Genomic DNA, 16626 nt, shown 5'->3' with positions numbered 1-16626 from the left:
AAATTCAAATAAGATTTGAATTTATTATTGCTTTTTAAAAATCTATTTATTTCCTTGTTTTAGAAGAAACTGTGTTTTCTCTTTGAAATATAGTGTGGGAGGAAGACCTGACTTCCGTAACAGGTTTCCTGCTAAGACTATGTGGGCAAGGTGTAGTGCAGGTTTCCCCTGGGATTTGAATCTGCCAAAACTGATCTGGCATTTATGATGCAAGTGAGTGGTGGCTGAGACCCTGAAGAAGGAATGAGAAACTTCAGGAGTGAACCATAAAGACTTCTTTGAGGTAGCACTGCTCAAGTAAGTATAAAAGACAGTGGCTTTTGTTTTGTATTCTCTGTTTTAATACTGAATTGGTTTGGGCTGGTGTTATGCTGGGCTGTAAATATTTTTTTCCTGTTTGAGTGGTTTCAATGCTGACAAAAAAAAATCCATCTTTCTCAATATGAAGCCTGTTTGAAGCTGAGGAAAAAATCTGAAGTCATTGGTGTTAAACTTCTAACTGCTGTTGTGCTACTAAGAGAATGCAAGCAAGTTTCATGGGTTTGTGCTTTTAGTTTTACACTTGCGTGAAAAGCTAAATTTGCTCATGTTTGTGACAATAAGACAGTTGTGCAAATACTCAGTCTTACTTTATTTAAACAAATCCCCTACTGGATGAATCTACTATTCTATCCGTGTGTTTAGAAATGCATGGTTTTGAACATGAATCTAAGGATTAATCTCTACTATAGGACTCCATATCTCTGAACAAATAGCTTGGGTCTAGATCTAGAAAAAGACTTGTGCAATTTTACAGACCCCACCTGGGGTCTGTAAGTTTATAGAGTTTACAGAGGCTAAAGGCAGTGTTTAATTGGGTGACTGTCTATATTTACAAGCACTGAGACCTTGCTGGTTTTAAGCCAGCTTTGTTCAACTGGCAATCATAGAACCAATATGCAAAAGCCCTTACAAGCAGGAGCCACAGCAGGGTGGGTCCGACAGCTCTGTGGTTAAACCTGCATATAACAGCCTGTCTCTAAATCTAGCAGATGCATCCCTAAGGTAACTTTATTTCAGAAACCAAAAAAATGCATTTATAGAGTATATATAGGAAAATAAAGGAATTTCTTAACTCCTAGAGTAAACTTCCTGCCACATCCACATATATTAATTATTTTTTTTAATTGATAAAAGCATTGACTAATTTTTACTAGGTTCCCAGATAATAAACATAATAAAATAATGCACCTTTTAAAAAAATCTACTTCTGTGAGTACATTCCTGATGTTGCAAAAATATGCTCAATTCCTCTGGAGAGCTCATGGGGTCGGCAGAGGTGGATGAGTAGTTCTCTAGGTTTTCAGTGGCCACAATTGATGTTTCCTCCATGGCTTGCCTACTCCACTCTTGATTCTATATGTAAGACAGCATACTTTCACTGGAAACAGTAGAATATTAGGTGTATTGGAGATTTAAACTGTGTGGGAGATAACTATTTTAATGAGGCTTTTACTGGCTCATCTTTTTTTTTTTTTTTTAATTTTAAATGCATAGTATGTTTTCTTGACAAACCAATCTACCATTTTAGTAAGAACAAACTTCAGTCATTCTTTTTTCACATTCTTATTCTCTGCAAGATTATTTTCTCTTTGCTGTTCTTCAGCAACTTAGTTTCACCAATTTTTATTTAACTCCAGGTGAATCCAAGTTCTATCAAACACAACAGTTTGTCAGTAGTCACTACTTGAACCTCACTTTTTAAAGCTTCAAAAACTGTGGATTCATTGCTTCCAAACATCCTTTTGTTGTATTTTCAGTTCTCAAGTTCCATGCCACAAAAATATATTCAAGGGCACATTGCATGTTAAAGCTCTTGCAAAAATTAATATATTGAGGATTTGTGTGATTTGTCAATCACTTTGTTTGTTGTAATTAAATCATTATAAAATTGGCAATTAAATCTTGTATAGTGGTTGCTAAAGTGAGGTACCGTTTGGGAAAAACATAAGTAGAAGTTTTGGATGCAAATCACAAAGATGAGATGGATGCCTTGGTTCATTAACTAGAATCAGCAAGTTTTTAAATATCAGAGTATTAATATATCAAAAGATGCCTTGTATTGTAGCTGAAACAGTCTGTTAAACACCATTACATAACTTGAAAATCAAGCCAGGCTTTGTGTTCAATTGTTAGTGAAAAGGTAAGTGTGGAAACACAACCTTTTACTCACCTTTCAATTTTGTAAATGGTGAATGTGTGCAGGGCTGTACTCAAAATTACCAGTAGCATTGGTTCAAAATATTCAAGACCATAATGGACATTCATCTTTAGGTTTGGTGCTTACATTTCTCACTGATGAAGGTTGTTCATGGTACATGTATGCAAAAGTCTTCCCTCATTCTTACTGAATGTCTGTTGACATCTAAAGTTTCTAAATCTATCTCTCAAATAATCAGGTGGAGCCTTGTGACTTGCACTCTTTGATTGCACTATAAAAGTTACTGTGAGAAATCAGTCTCTCCAAAAATTTCTCTAATCATTGTTTGCTGACTCAAAAATCCTTGCTCGTTGAAGTAAACCTATACTGTTCCTGTAGTTAAGAGTAAACTTGCCATTTTTTTGCCAAATAAAGCAGAACTGAATAGCACAAAGTTCTACATGTCATCTTCTGTCCATGATGAAGAGGGTTTTTGATTTAATAACAGATTCTTCATGCGGTTGGTTGCCTCCATAGAGAAATCACTATGTTTTGTGCTGAAATCTTTCCCCAGGGATTCAGTGCCTGCTGTATTGATCTTACACTGCATTAGGTCATGTTATGACAAATAACAGCAGCTGATAATGTTTCATTGATCATAAAGCTCTGCAGCATTCCTAGCTTTGTTTCTAATTATAGCTATGGCTTTTGTTAGAACTGTCTGTTGAGGTTTACACACACTACTCTTTTCATCATATTTCTGTTTCCAGGGGTGCTATACACTGAGATACTGCAAAGCAACTGGTATCTCATGGAATATATGCAGGCAACTTGAGCACCAAATATTTTCCTAAACAACATATGTGTGAATCCATGTCAATACTTGTATTATAGGTACTGCTCAGGTGGTAAATCAGCAAATTAACTGATTTCTGGAAGGGACTTAAATGCTTACACAGCTTTAGGCCTAGTTATCTAGCCCAAAAGTCAAATGGAATGAAAGTATAATCATCCACATGTTGCAGCTGAATTCACGCTGACACAGTTCTATGACATCCATCACTGCCTTGAGGAAAGGTAATATAGAAATGTGAGAGGACATTTTAAATTTCAAAATAACTTATGTTTGCTGAGTCTGTGAAAGCAAAACATTGTGAGAAGTAAATTTAAAAATGAAAACATTTCAGGGGGCTTTCATCCTATGTATGGGATTACAGGATCGAGTTATAACTTCTGCTAGAATGTAAATATAGCTTCTCAGTTTTCTCTAATTTCAGCCCAAGTTGTCTTCCCATAATGAATTAGTCTATGATTTAAGTAGAAATGTTGATTTATTCTTGTGTTCTGAGCTTTGAGAGATGATGTTTGAGTCATTTCTCTCTTCTTCCTAAGATGCTATAACTGCTGGGTCATAACTAGAATTGCACTTTCTTATTCCTCTTACTTCCTGCCAAAATTAATGGATGATGGTTGTATGTTCTCTGTTAGTCTTTAATTGTCTAATGTTCAAGGTCACATTCTTTTAGGGACCACTAACACCTTTTCATGCCTTTGCTTATGATGGGAGGTGAAGAAAGGTTGGAGTGAATATGCTTCTACAGGCATCCTGGTTTTCCTTTATTTTGTATAAGATGCAGCATTTTCACACATAAACATAGAAGTACAAAATTCACCAGCTTATTTGGTTGGCCACAGAGGTTAGAGGGTTGCTTCCTACTTTTGAAATTTATTATAAGCCAGTCTAAAAGTGCTTGCTCCTTCACACAACACATTGCTGGAGTATTGGAGTCACTTCAGTGTGTGCAAATTGGGAAAACAGTAACTGAAGAGCCACACCTCCCATATCTGACAGTTGTAACCACAAAAAATACTTTTCCAAAAAAGGGAACTAAAAAAAGCAATTCCTAGAAGATATTGCATAATATCTTATCTAGTAACAGACTAACAACATGATAGTCCTTTTGCTGATCTTGCTCTTGGCACCTGTGCTTTTGTTTCTTTTATTTAACTAAAGATGATACCGATAATCTTTGTGTCATCTATATTGTGTACATGCACAAAATGGGTAAATCCATCTGAGGCACCAAGATATTGTTGTGAGGGCTGTGTTAGAACTGGGTAAGAAATTTGAATTTTAACAGCAGTTGTGATGACTATCTACACTTTCATAGTACAGTTAGGAGAAAATACAGAATCTGCTACCATTGTGTCTTTCAAAGACAACACAAGCATTTTCTATTAAAATACATTCTTCAGGCTCCTTTATTCAAGGAATCCACACCTCCCACACATCCAAGGTTAAAAACAAGGGAAATATAAGGACTTTTGATAAAATGTTTAATATAAGTAGTTTTAATCAGACACATCTAAGTTGAACTTTGTGTCAAAATTTTGGAAGATGCTATAAGGATTCTCAGTGCTGTGAGGATTCTCAGTTAGAGATTCTCAAACACTTCAGACAGTGTTTATATTATTTCAGTATAGTATATATGTAGGTTATTGTGGATTTTCAAAGTTTGTGAAGAATTGAATGAAATCCTACAAAATATGCAGGACTCACACAGAGAATAAAGGAGCTTTTGTTAGCTAAATTTTGCAAGTTCACTGCAGATGGAGAGAGGCTGGGTTCACAAATTTCTAACAATATTTTGGATGAAATTTATGCTAAGCTGATTGAAGTATTAATTTACATGTTTTTGACTAGTTTGACTTTCACACACCTTCAGCAACATGCCTTGTACTTGAATCAATCCTGTTGAGCTCAGATGCACATTTTACTGTTATCAGCAAAACCATTACATTGCAAGCATTTTTAACAGCCTCTTCATGTACTTGTGAAGAGGTATGTCTTGCTGTGAAGCTTAGCTGAAATATTAATGGAAGCATTTTCAATTAAGATACTTCTAGTTGTCACTTTTTTTTTTTTTTATATTACAGAAAACATTGAATGAGAAAAGAACTAGTTTTCGCCCTAAAATGTTAATTAAACTCCCCAACTTTTCCCTTCACTCACTCTTCTCTTAAGAATTGGTCTACTGAACACTTTCAAAACTCCCTAATGCAAGCATTATCATAACAAAGTACAAAAAAACAATTGCAAACACTGGAAGAATTCACTCCAACTTCCTACCTATCTAAGTTGGAGCTTAACCTTTTTCATCAACAGAATGCCCCTTGATACTCTTTGGCTGTTTTATACAAGCTGAAGTGTTATATACCATTAAATGGCAAAGACAAATGAAGAACCTAGCTAAGTAGGAGGGTTTGTTCTGTGCTGTATGTTTGTCTGTAGGCTCCTGAGCAGTATCTGGGGTAGGTCAGATGCCATTGCAACTTGCTGCTCTTGAGCCAAAAGCAGAATAAAGGCTGCAAGGAGCTCAGGAGGAGAGGCAGTGCAAACACTAATGGTGAGCCTTTTTCATGCTTCACGGACATATGGGAAATGCAGCAAATGTGATGTCTGAACACACTTTGCATACTGCAGGATAGGCTTGATAAGATAGGCTTGAGAGGATGAGACTGCATGCAAACTTAAGGTTGTATTTGTGGAGCTAATCACAAATCAAGGCCTCTGTTTTCCTGTTAGTGTTCTTTTCTTTATGCACCTTGTTACATAAGTTGTATGATGATATATTTGTAGAGAATAAATATTTGTGACTACTTTGCATATAAAGTTGTGATTGCACAATGTAAAGACAAAAAAAAGCAAAAAGCCCCAGCAACAGACATCTGGCTTCTCAGAATCTCTGCCTGGTCAGAGTGACTCTGAGATAAATACAAGTCTCTTTTTCCCAGCACAACAGTCAAAGAAGGAGTCAGAATTCTTCTGTTCTCGTTCTCAAGGTTGTTTATTATTTCTTATCTATAGCATTCTTTCTCTGACCCCCTGAAGGTCTGTCCAGCAGGTGTGGTCAAGGCACACTGGCTGCCTTCGGGACGATGTTATCTTTTAATACTAAAAATTATGTGTACATTATTTGCAATAATTTCCCAATACCTATTACCTATGTTAGACAGTGAGTTTCTACCTTAAACCAATCCAAAAATGCCACCAATACAGCAGGAGATGGAGGCTAGAAAGAAGAAGGAATGGACACATCCAGAATCCTCCATCTTGCCTCCTAAACCCCCATTCTAAAATCCCAAAATTCTACATTTTTCACCGTGTGATGAATTCACTATCATTCTACTTAAACTTCCGTGGCTTACAGATCCTCATATAAGGTTGGTAATTTTTTCCAAGGGCTAAATCAAAGTCACAGGTGTCTTGGAGTCTGTGCCAAGGTCTCTGAGCTCCCTGGCAGGGTCTCGAGTCCTCCAGGACAGCCGGAGGAATTTCCTGGATTCTGACATGATCAATTAAAAAAAAAAGTCACAGCTAAACCAAGCGAAAAAATGTTGCAGCAGGTCAAGAAAAAGTAAAATGTAGCAATTGTGAGAAAGCTCAGTTCTCAGGGCTTAAGAACACTCAGCCTGTGGCCAGTTGATGGCTGTGCTAATACTGGAATATAGGGCTACCCAAGTGCTCAATCTAACAGTTGAATGACCAGCTCATCCTTATTACCGTCGTCATGCTACACAAACAACCAGTTGACAAGCTGGACTCTTCTAAGTGACAAAGAAGTTATTCAAATGGTGAGGGCCCACTGGCACAGCTGTTCAAGCAGCAGGCATGATCTCCTTGGTGTATCCTTGCACTGCTCAAAACACAAGGTGCACACCAGAGCACCCAGGAACCTTTTAAGCTTATTCCTCTGTCTGGAGCTTTCCTGGCCAATGAGTTGGCAACAGTTAACTTTAATTTTTCTGTTCTCAGCTAAATCTAAAATGTAGATAGCAGCCATGGTATGGTGGAGGAGAACAGACTGATCAGACTTGTTTTTAGGAAATGTGGATATCAGATCGGGCTCTGACTTACTCTCTCTAAATTCAACACTTTTCTATTATCTAAGCTGAATGTTAAATACACCTTTGCACCACTTTTTGCCCTGGTGATTTTCTCTATCTAAAAGGACTTTTATAGAGAAATTTTCTCTATATTTGTTATTTTCTCTATATTGTTATTTGGCCTGAATTTTATTGTCTTAAAACCAGGAAGTGAGCAGAACTCTACTGATCTGTACAGTGAGGCGTACAACAGTGCACAAACTTCTCATTGTCTTAAAAATTATTATTAGTTAACAGAAGGGAAAAAGACTCTTTGGTTCTTTCTAACAAGCAGAAATGTCACAGCCACAACTTCATGGCAGAATGACCTCTATAGCTGATAAATATCTATCACTCTTTATATATAATACTGAAATATTTGGAAAAACTGGGCCTACTGTTGGTTTTATGTCAAATTAGAAGAAAAAAAAAAATTTAAAACCCCAAAATTGACCAAGACCACCTTGCTGCTAAAAGTCTTCCAAGAGTTTATTGCCATTAACTTTTTATAATCTCATTTTTCTGTGAAATATATGATGATAAATAATTTTAGAACAATACACTCATTAGTTCAAAATTTATTAAATTAGCTATTCTAATTGCAGTTACAGAGATTAGACTTCATGCATGTCTAAATCAAAATCTAAGGATTTAAAAATGCTAATTAGAGATTAATGAATACTCATGTAGTAATATCTTAGCTAATCTAAGAAAACTATTCAAATTAGATCAACATACGAGAAAAAAAGGAATAAACACAAAGAACAAAAAATCTTTGCCACAAAATCAGGTTGATTTCAGACTTAATTAGATAGCTATAATGTTATTAGAATAATCAAAATTATATTTGTACTTTACAGGTCTTCTTAGTAGCCATATAAAACTTTTCTAAAGGTGTTTTTCATTTAGAAAAAAAATTGTGTTATGCTTAAATATTTTTAAATTGTGCTAGAGTGTTAATAACCTCTAACACATTTCACTTGAAACATCCTGCATATAAATACACTTTGTATCAGTTTTTAGCTAAAAGTCCTTATATGCACCTTTTCTTTGAAGAAACAGCCTTTGCTGATGAAAATTATGTTTATGTAGGGATAGTGTCTTTGAGTTTAGACACCTGTAAGAAAATGGGTTAAGTATTCAGCACTTCTTCATCAGAAAATTTTTTGAGAGAATGGTCTGTAATTTTCTGTATCAATCATAAGCACTGTAACTTGGTTTAAAATTTTTTAGGTGTTCATACATTTTTGGTTTTCCTTGTTTCTTTCTTCTTCACTGGGCATGTTGGAGGCAGATAAGGTTAAATTGTCTACAAAGGGGGAAAGGTTTCCAGTCCACGAGTTGGCAGGCTGATTGAGAGGGCTGTAAATCAGTTTTGAAGGGTATAAGACCAGGCTCAATAGAGATGAGCCTGGGGACAACTTGCACTGGGGGCAAAATCAGCAGCCCAGCTGAACCACCTGTACCAATGCACCCAGCATTGGTAGCAAACAGGAGGAGCTGGAAGCCATGGTGCATCAGAAAAGCTACAATTTAGTTGTTGTTCTGCTCCCAAGGGAGAAAAAAGAAATTATAATTCTCTCAGCATCTTCTGCTTCAGTCATATTCTGACCTTAGCATTTTTTTTCAGAATTGCAAATCCTTGGGCACAGGGAGTGTGGGTTGTATAATCCTGCTCTGACAGCCAAGCAGTCACCAAACCAAAACCATGGGTTTTTTTCACTCCTCAAGTGTCACAATGAAGGATTAAAGTATTATATCTGCTTCTAGTCCAGGAGCGTATTGCCATTATCATAATCTGCATAGCTCTGTTAAAACACAGTTTTCATACACAAGCACAGTATATGTTAAGTAAAGAACTATCAATGTTGTAAATAACCATGAAAGTATTATGAAGATACTTTTTAATGCAAGTACAAGGCAGTTTAATTATACTTTAAATGTAGAAAACTTGTAATGCTTGAAACAGGTGATACTTGGCTGATTGATTTTCTCAGTAGTTCTTTCTTAACAGGAAGGAGCCTGGGATTTATGCTGTATAGTACCTATTGGGAATACTGATGTGTAATTTGCATAATCATTCACTGAGTCATCGTTGCTCCATGCAGGTTCAGTAGAAAATGGTCCTTAATATCAGCTGAGTGAATAAGAATACTTTGTTAAGAACATATGCAGGATAACAAAAGGTCATGTCAAGTGTTTCTTCCTTCAGCTACTTCTAAATTTAAACATTGTTCTCGGGCTACTCCTCCCTGGGTCCATGTTGAATTTCCATGGGTTCTACTGAGTGTGACTTCTGTGTATGAAGCATGGTGAGGTGAGATGTTGCAATGCTAAATAGGATTCTTGTTCACCAGTGGTCGGTTCTATGACCAATAAAAGCACCTAATGGGTGAACCTAATTGCATTACTCAAGGCAATATTTCTTTCCACATACACTAATCATGATTCTAATGAAAGTTTTTTGATACCAGGTCTCTACATTTTAAAATTAACTCATTTGGATAACTTGTCAACCAGCAAGTGTTTTCAGTCACACATCTCTAAGGCTAAACTAGTCTTAAGAGACTCCCAAATAAAGGGTTGGGCTTGCTCAGAAGTTGACCCCCTTGGTAAATTTCCCGGTCATCTTGAGTGACAATTATTACACCTATATTGTAATAAAAGAATATGAATGCAAATGCTTTTGGGCTTTTTTTTTCTGTTTTGGAAGAAGAATGAAAAAATCAAAACAGCTATCTGAAGGTCAGTATAATTTTTCTTATGCTTTAAAAGACTCTTGTCTTACTAAAAGTGGAGGTGGTTTTGAATTTAGGATCCCAGAAGCTGAGAATTTGAGATTTTGGTTAAAAATGTAAAAATATGGACTGGATGTGGCCAGACTAAAATGGTAGTAGTCTGCTGGTTTTATTTGTCCCTCAGATTTTATATATAACCTGTGTACGCTTCTGTTTGTAGATTAGGTCATACAATCTAATGACCTAACTCTGATGTCCTGACTTTCTGCAGCAAAGGTGTTGCATGGTTGTTCTTTTGTATTTTCTTTTTTTTTTTTTTTTTTTTTTGTTTTTCTGCTCACTGTGGGCTTAAGAATGTAGTTCTTGGGTCCCTTGGTAGTGACTGACTCTGTGAGGACTCTAGAATTTCTAACAGTTTTCAGTGTCTCTCTTCCCTTTGACTTCTTTACCATTTCTGTCTGACCTTAAAAAATTCTTTATTCCAAGTTTGATGACACAACATAACTCAGAGAATTAAGTCCAAATTAGTTGTTGTCAGTCATGAGATGCTAACAAAATAGTGTGGACATAGCTTGGTCAGAGAGTTACAGCATACCTATGTAGACTTATTTTTAATAAATTCCTCAAAGATGACAGAGGAGTTTTCAAGAATAATATAATTCAGTTTAAAATAATTATACTACTTTTAAAATGGAGGAATTTCAATGATTGGGTCAGAGAGAACAGAAATTTAGAAGTAAAATAATAATTTTTATTATTAGGCTTGATTTCAGATTGTGCACTAGTTTCTTGATCTGCAGTGAACTGAAAAATTTCTTTTAGCCCACGGAAGATAATCAATTGCCTCTGAGACATAGTTGTGTATTTCACCTCTGAGACATAGTTGTGTATTTCCTGAGTGTTTTTATCTCTTCAGCTGCTGTGGGTAACACATACTGCCATCTAAATATTCTTGTGTATACTGCTAAATTCCCCAAAAACTGCCCTCTCTTCTTTCAAAGTACTCCATTGGAACTCATCTCCCTTCCTAAAGGAATGCAATACAAGTTGAGTTAAAATAAAATAGTCAATACCAAGAAAATCAACACAAATATTAACAGTCAATAGATATGCTGTGTTACAGGCATCTATTTACAGTGTTGGATTAATAAATTCCAGATCCTGTTCTCAGTGTGCTAAAGGCAGCTACAGGTATTTGTTGAAAGTTTCACAACGGGCTGTTCTTAATGTCAAATACTTGCCATTCACCTTAGCAACTGCACTAGCCTTTTACAGGATGAAAGGAAAGAAATGAGTCAGAATGGCAGTTTTACAAGTATTAAGATGTAAAATACATTTCATATTACACACTCATTCAGTCATCTGGGTAAGTTGTGCGAATGATTGTTAAAACCTGTGATTGTCAAGAATTAGTCTGGTTTATTCTTCTCCTTGCTTACAGAAAAATGAAGCCAAGTTTAAACTAAATTCTAACATTTTAGCAATAATACTGCATGAATTGTTAGAAAATGCTGTTCACAGTTGATTATTTTATAGACTTGAGCTGTGGAAGATAAACAACCAGTCTTTAAAGTGAAAAATGCCCAGAACAAAACATAAATTATTGTAAAGAAAAATTGATTAGATTGAGTTGTACTATATATGATCTCAGTGAGCTGTTATCAATTCATCTTAATTAGTTTTACCAGGCAGAAGCAGTATAAAATTAAAATAAGTAGTTAATGCACATAACATTTTCCAGCACTACAGGAGCTTCAAATTTTGTTTTTGCTGGAGAATGGGTGTCCTATGTTTCTCATTTTCTGTGTTTTTCAGTAAGAAATTTTTTACAATTGCTTTTCTACTGAATGCGTATACAAAACCAGAATTGCACTGCTCCTAGGAGTTAAATTTAAGCTTCCACAGAGAGTTTTAGTGCATTTACATGATGTCAATCATCATAGACCCTTATCTTGTGACAGACTGGTAAACTCAAGGTACACATGTAAACTGAGACTTCTTGCAAAGATAAAGATTAGTTCTGCAACACTGGGGTAAAATAGTCCTTGGAATTTTTTGTGTAAACATTTAAATAACAAGAAACATATTTTTGCTCTGTAAGTCTCAACTTCGAGTTCTTGTTTTACAGTAACTTTTACAGCCTTCATTGATGCTATCAATACTACAGTATGTTTATCAAGGTAATAATTTGTAAGAAAAGTGAGAAAAATGGCATGGCTTCCTTGGACTGTATCGTGGAATGCTCTTCCATACAGATTTTACTGACATGAGAAAGACAGACATGAGCTACAGGATGAGGAAAAGTTTATAAGGCACACTGTTGAGTATAATACAGTCTACTTTGTTCTGACACTAACATTCTCAGGAGCATAAGGATAAAGATTCTGCCAAAATATTTATCACCTTTGCTGTTTCTAAATAGAGTTTGATACTTGAAAGTATGTTCTGAATTGCTGTTGTCATTTATTCCATCAGGCAGCTGAGCACACAGCCATTTGCTTACACCCCCTCAGTGGGATGGAGAAAGAGTCTGAAAAAAAGATTGAACTAATGGGTCGAGATAAAGAGCTTAACAGCACAGAAAAGGAAGGGAAACTTATAAAAATACTAAGAGAACATAAAAGCCAAGTGATGCACAACGCAATTGCTTACAACCCAGTGACTCATGCCCAGCCAGTCCCTAAGTGGCAGGCTGTATTCCCCAGCCAGCTCCCTCAGTCGTTTGTATTTTTTTTAAGAAAAAACAATATATGGTCTAGAATATCCCTTTGGCTAGTTGGTTTCAGCTGTCCTGGCTATGTCTTGTCCTGGATTGCCAAACAAATTGTATTCTATTTGCCATCTCTATGACAGTTGCTTTCTGTTAAGTGGGCAGTTTTCCTTCTTCCACAACCACTCCTCCCTCTGGGGAGACATCTGCTGATAACAAGATATTGAATATCACTGCATGACTGATAGGGACTATAGCATCCCATTGTGAGATGCTCCACCCAGAGGTGGAGTCCAATTGGACTGCCACCAACACCCTTGACCAACAGGGTGTCAGGTTGTCTTCTGACTCTGTCAATGTTGTTTTAGTTTACTGCACTGTTTATCTTTTTATTTTCTTCCCTAATAAAGAACTGTTATTGCTGATCCCATACTTTTACCTGAGAGCCCCTTAATTTAAAATTTATAGCAATTTGGAGGGAGAGGGTTTACATGTTCCATTTCAGAGGAGGCTCCTGCCTTCCTTAGTAGATACCTGTCTTTCAAAACCAAGACATGTCTCCTCTCAGTTTTTTGTGCACCCCTGACTTACTTGCTGGCAGTGCAGTCTGAGAATCTGAGAAGTCCTTGGCTTCATATAACCACTGCTCAACAGCAGCTAAAACATCAGTTGGTTGTCAACATTCTTTTCATCCTAAATCCAAAACACAGCACTATACCAGCTACTAGGAAAAAAAAATTTAGTCTATCCCAGCCAAAACCAGGACAAATTTAGTAACCTGTTGTCTAAATGTTCGGCTGGGACCATGGTATTGATGAGAATACTTTTTTCAGTAAAAGAAACCAGAAGCAGGTTTCAGAGTTAAAGTAGCTAATACACTGTTTTGGTGTATGTAATGTCAGATTGAAGTAATGCACTACTAGAATGCTCAAAATATTTGCTTGGCGGCTTATGATTATATCAACCCAAATTCTGAAAGAATTTGCTCCATTTTCAGAGTTCTTTATTTCTACTACGTATGTCACTTTTAGAAGAGTGTTAAACCATTAAACAGTAAATCTTCAAAGGTCTGTAATATTTTCTGTTTAAATTTAGAAACTAACAGTAGTAAAGCTGTGAAAATATAAGAAATACAAATGGCATTCCAGTGCTGAAGAAAAAAAGTGGAGTATTTGACTTACGCTAACTTACATTAATAAGGACTCAAGAGGCTCTGATATTAGTACTCTGTTAATTTAATGTCAAACCAGAAATGAGAATAATTAACTATTGTCCTTTTTGCCCTCTATCTGCTACTTTCAGAATCCTATTTTAACTGGACTTCTGCAACAATTAAATTTTCCTGGAAGTAAAATACTGGACTGGTTCAGGATTCAAGTTGGTCTTCAATTCTTGTAGAAATTGATTTATTTTGTGCTGTCCATTATTACATGCTTAAAAATGCATTAAGCTAAATGTAGACTGGAGGAAGTGTTAGAAGAATCAGGAATGAAGCTGAACCTCAGAAGAAGGGAATATGATAAGGGAAGGTGTTTTAGATTTTGCCTTTGTTTCTTAAAGCAACCTTAATTTAACTGACAAGAACCCAAATTTTCCCCAATTCAAGTCTGATTTGCCAGTGATAGTACTTGATAAGGTGTCTCCTTGTCTTTATCTCAGTTCATGAGTCTTGTCTTGTTATTGTGTCCTCTTATCCTGTTGAGGAAGAGTAGTGACAGAGCAGCTGGGTAGTAGTCTGGCACCTGCCCAAGATTAACGCCCCAGAGTACTTACTATGGAAATGATCTTCTGCTCTCTCAAACTCTTTATTATATATCCACTTCCACTGTAAAATGGATAAAGATAATGTGGGGGTTTTGGCATTTGGTTTGTTGATTTTTGTCTTAAGGTAGAGCTTCTATTCAAATATATCTTAATTTTCCTTTCCATTCAGATTCAATGAAGTGAAAACTGACTGAAGGACTATAAGCAAAGGCTAATATAGTGATTAAAAATAATATCACATTATTCTGAAGGCCAGATTCTAAAACCAACACACGGACAACTGTAAATTGAAATTTAGGACAACTTCATTAGATTTTTCTTTAAAGAACTAAATCACCAGATGCAAAATGTAGCTTTGTAATGACCTTTGAGTCTAAATGACAACATAAATTATTCTGCAGGGGATTGTGAACTGGAATATGTTATGAGGGGAAAAAATTGGTCATGCCATCCATTATTTTGGTGCTTGTAAGCAATGAAATTTGCAGTAAGTGAAAATGTATGGCTTTATAGATACCCAGTGTAGGATGTTCCCAAAACCATGGCATTTAGAAAGATGACAACCATTGTGTTCTGACTTTCTTTTCTTCACTAAAGTGCTATGTAAGAATTTTGAAAATGCCTACTTTTACTGCTCCTGAGGGAATAGACCACACAGGAAACATCCATGATGTTTCGTGTTTGATGGAGTCTTCTGTCACAGAATACAGATTTTTTTTTTTTTTTTTTATGGCTTGAGTGATATCTTGGGACTTCAAAGTGCATAAAATGCTATGTAACTCAGCTGTAACTGAGATACAGCTTTCAGGGTTCTCTAAATTGTTGAGAACACACAAAATCATTAGTGTCCCAATATTTAGCTATTTGGCCATTTAGCTCTTTGTGTGCCTTTCTGTATCTGGGCTATGAATTCTGTTTTTTAGGATGCAATATAAACTCTCTAGAGGCCGTAAAACTTGAGTAGAGTAGAGTAGACATTCTAGCATCTTAGGTTGATATTGAATGTAATCACTACCAGCATAAAGCTTAGTACTGCCTCTGGTACTAATGAGGATATTGAAGTGAGATGTAAAAGCAGATAGGGTTCAAATTTAACTTGAAAAAAAAAAAACAAAAAACAAACGTAACGCAGTAGTAGAATTGATGTTATTATGTGCAAGAGGATAAGTACTAGACAAAATTTTGGCTTTTGGTTGGTATGGTATTCATTTAGCAGATGTGCTACAAAATGTTTCAGATGGTAAAATGAAGTGTGGGACTCTTTGTGAGTCAACATCACAGAATCCAGCTCTGGCCTAAATCCCACAAAATCTGTAGTCGGATGTAAAATGATGGAACATCTGGGAAACTGCTGTTGGAGTAGAGACAAAAAGCGCTCCATAACTATTTTGCATGACTCAGAGCTGTAATAGCCAACAGTGACTACTCAAGACAAAGTTGAAAGACAGGGATCTGAGAACAGCTCCACACCTTTATTTTTTCCAAGCAGCTAGGGAGTGATGATGTTTTTCCTCTCTCCAGAGATAATACTGAAGTGAGCATTGCCTGGGCTAATATTTCCATACACATATGGGAAGAAAGAAAAATAGCTTTGATTAGTAAAGGTGAAAGCTCTTAGGTCAAAATAAGTGCTGTGAAGTTTTATTTTAGTGTAATTTTGTGTTGAGAAAGAAGAATTATATGCTTGATGCACTCTTGTTTCTCTCCCAGAAACAGTAGCTTACATCTTGCTGACAGTAAATATACTTCCTCCTTGGCCATTCTTCTTTGGCATAAGGAGTGCATACTGTATAAGCAACTTCTACTCATTGTGGGCTTTAAAAGGAGAATTCCAGATCCTTCCCTGTTATTCTCGAGTTAGCAAGGGGAAGAAGCTGAATTCTTCATATCCACCTCCTCCAAAAGCAGTAGCATGAAAAAGTTGACAGAAGCAGAAAACAGCGGCAAACATGACAAAGTGTTTGAGACAACATCAATTCCAATCTCAACAGCTGTAATTATCCTCTCTGTCTGGGCTATGGAAGACAGGGAAAGACAATTTTCAGGTTAACAACCTGTAGGAAAGTTGTTTATTTTTTGGAACTCTTTTAAACCAGAAGATGAATTCTTTTTCATGTAGGAATATATCTTACAGTTCTTAGAAAATGCTGCAGTTTTGAGACTGGAAGTAGTTTCAAAGAATTTATTTAATGTATTTCTACATTATACAGCTTGAAAGCTTGAAAACAGTTCTAATTCATGCATTTTGCTTACTTACTAAGAGTCCTCAAACTCAGCATGCTATGAACCCTGCTGATCTGAAACACTGA

General features: G+C 36.0%; 1 long non-coding RNA gene across 1 annotated transcript in view; it reads left to right on the top strand.

The window, feature by feature from the left end:
- Window positions 1-206: 206 nt before the first annotated feature.
- The window catches only part of LOC141725310 (uncharacterized), a 43320-nt gene continuing 26900 nt past the window's right edge, over window positions 207-16626 (top strand). Inside the window, exon 1 of the long non-coding RNA XR_012577174.1 lies at window positions 207-297. This is a non-coding gene — a long non-coding RNA (uncharacterized LOC141725310). The remainder of the gene's footprint in view (window positions 298-16626) is intronic.

The sequence above is a fragment of the Zonotrichia albicollis genome, chromosome 1, assembly GCF_047830755.1.
Source record: "Zonotrichia albicollis isolate bZonAlb1 chromosome 1, bZonAlb1.hap1, whole genome shotgun sequence".
Taxonomy (NCBI): Eukaryota; Metazoa; Chordata; class Aves; order Passeriformes; family Passerellidae; genus Zonotrichia; species Zonotrichia albicollis.
This window is presented reverse-complemented; position numbering and strand designations above follow the sequence as displayed.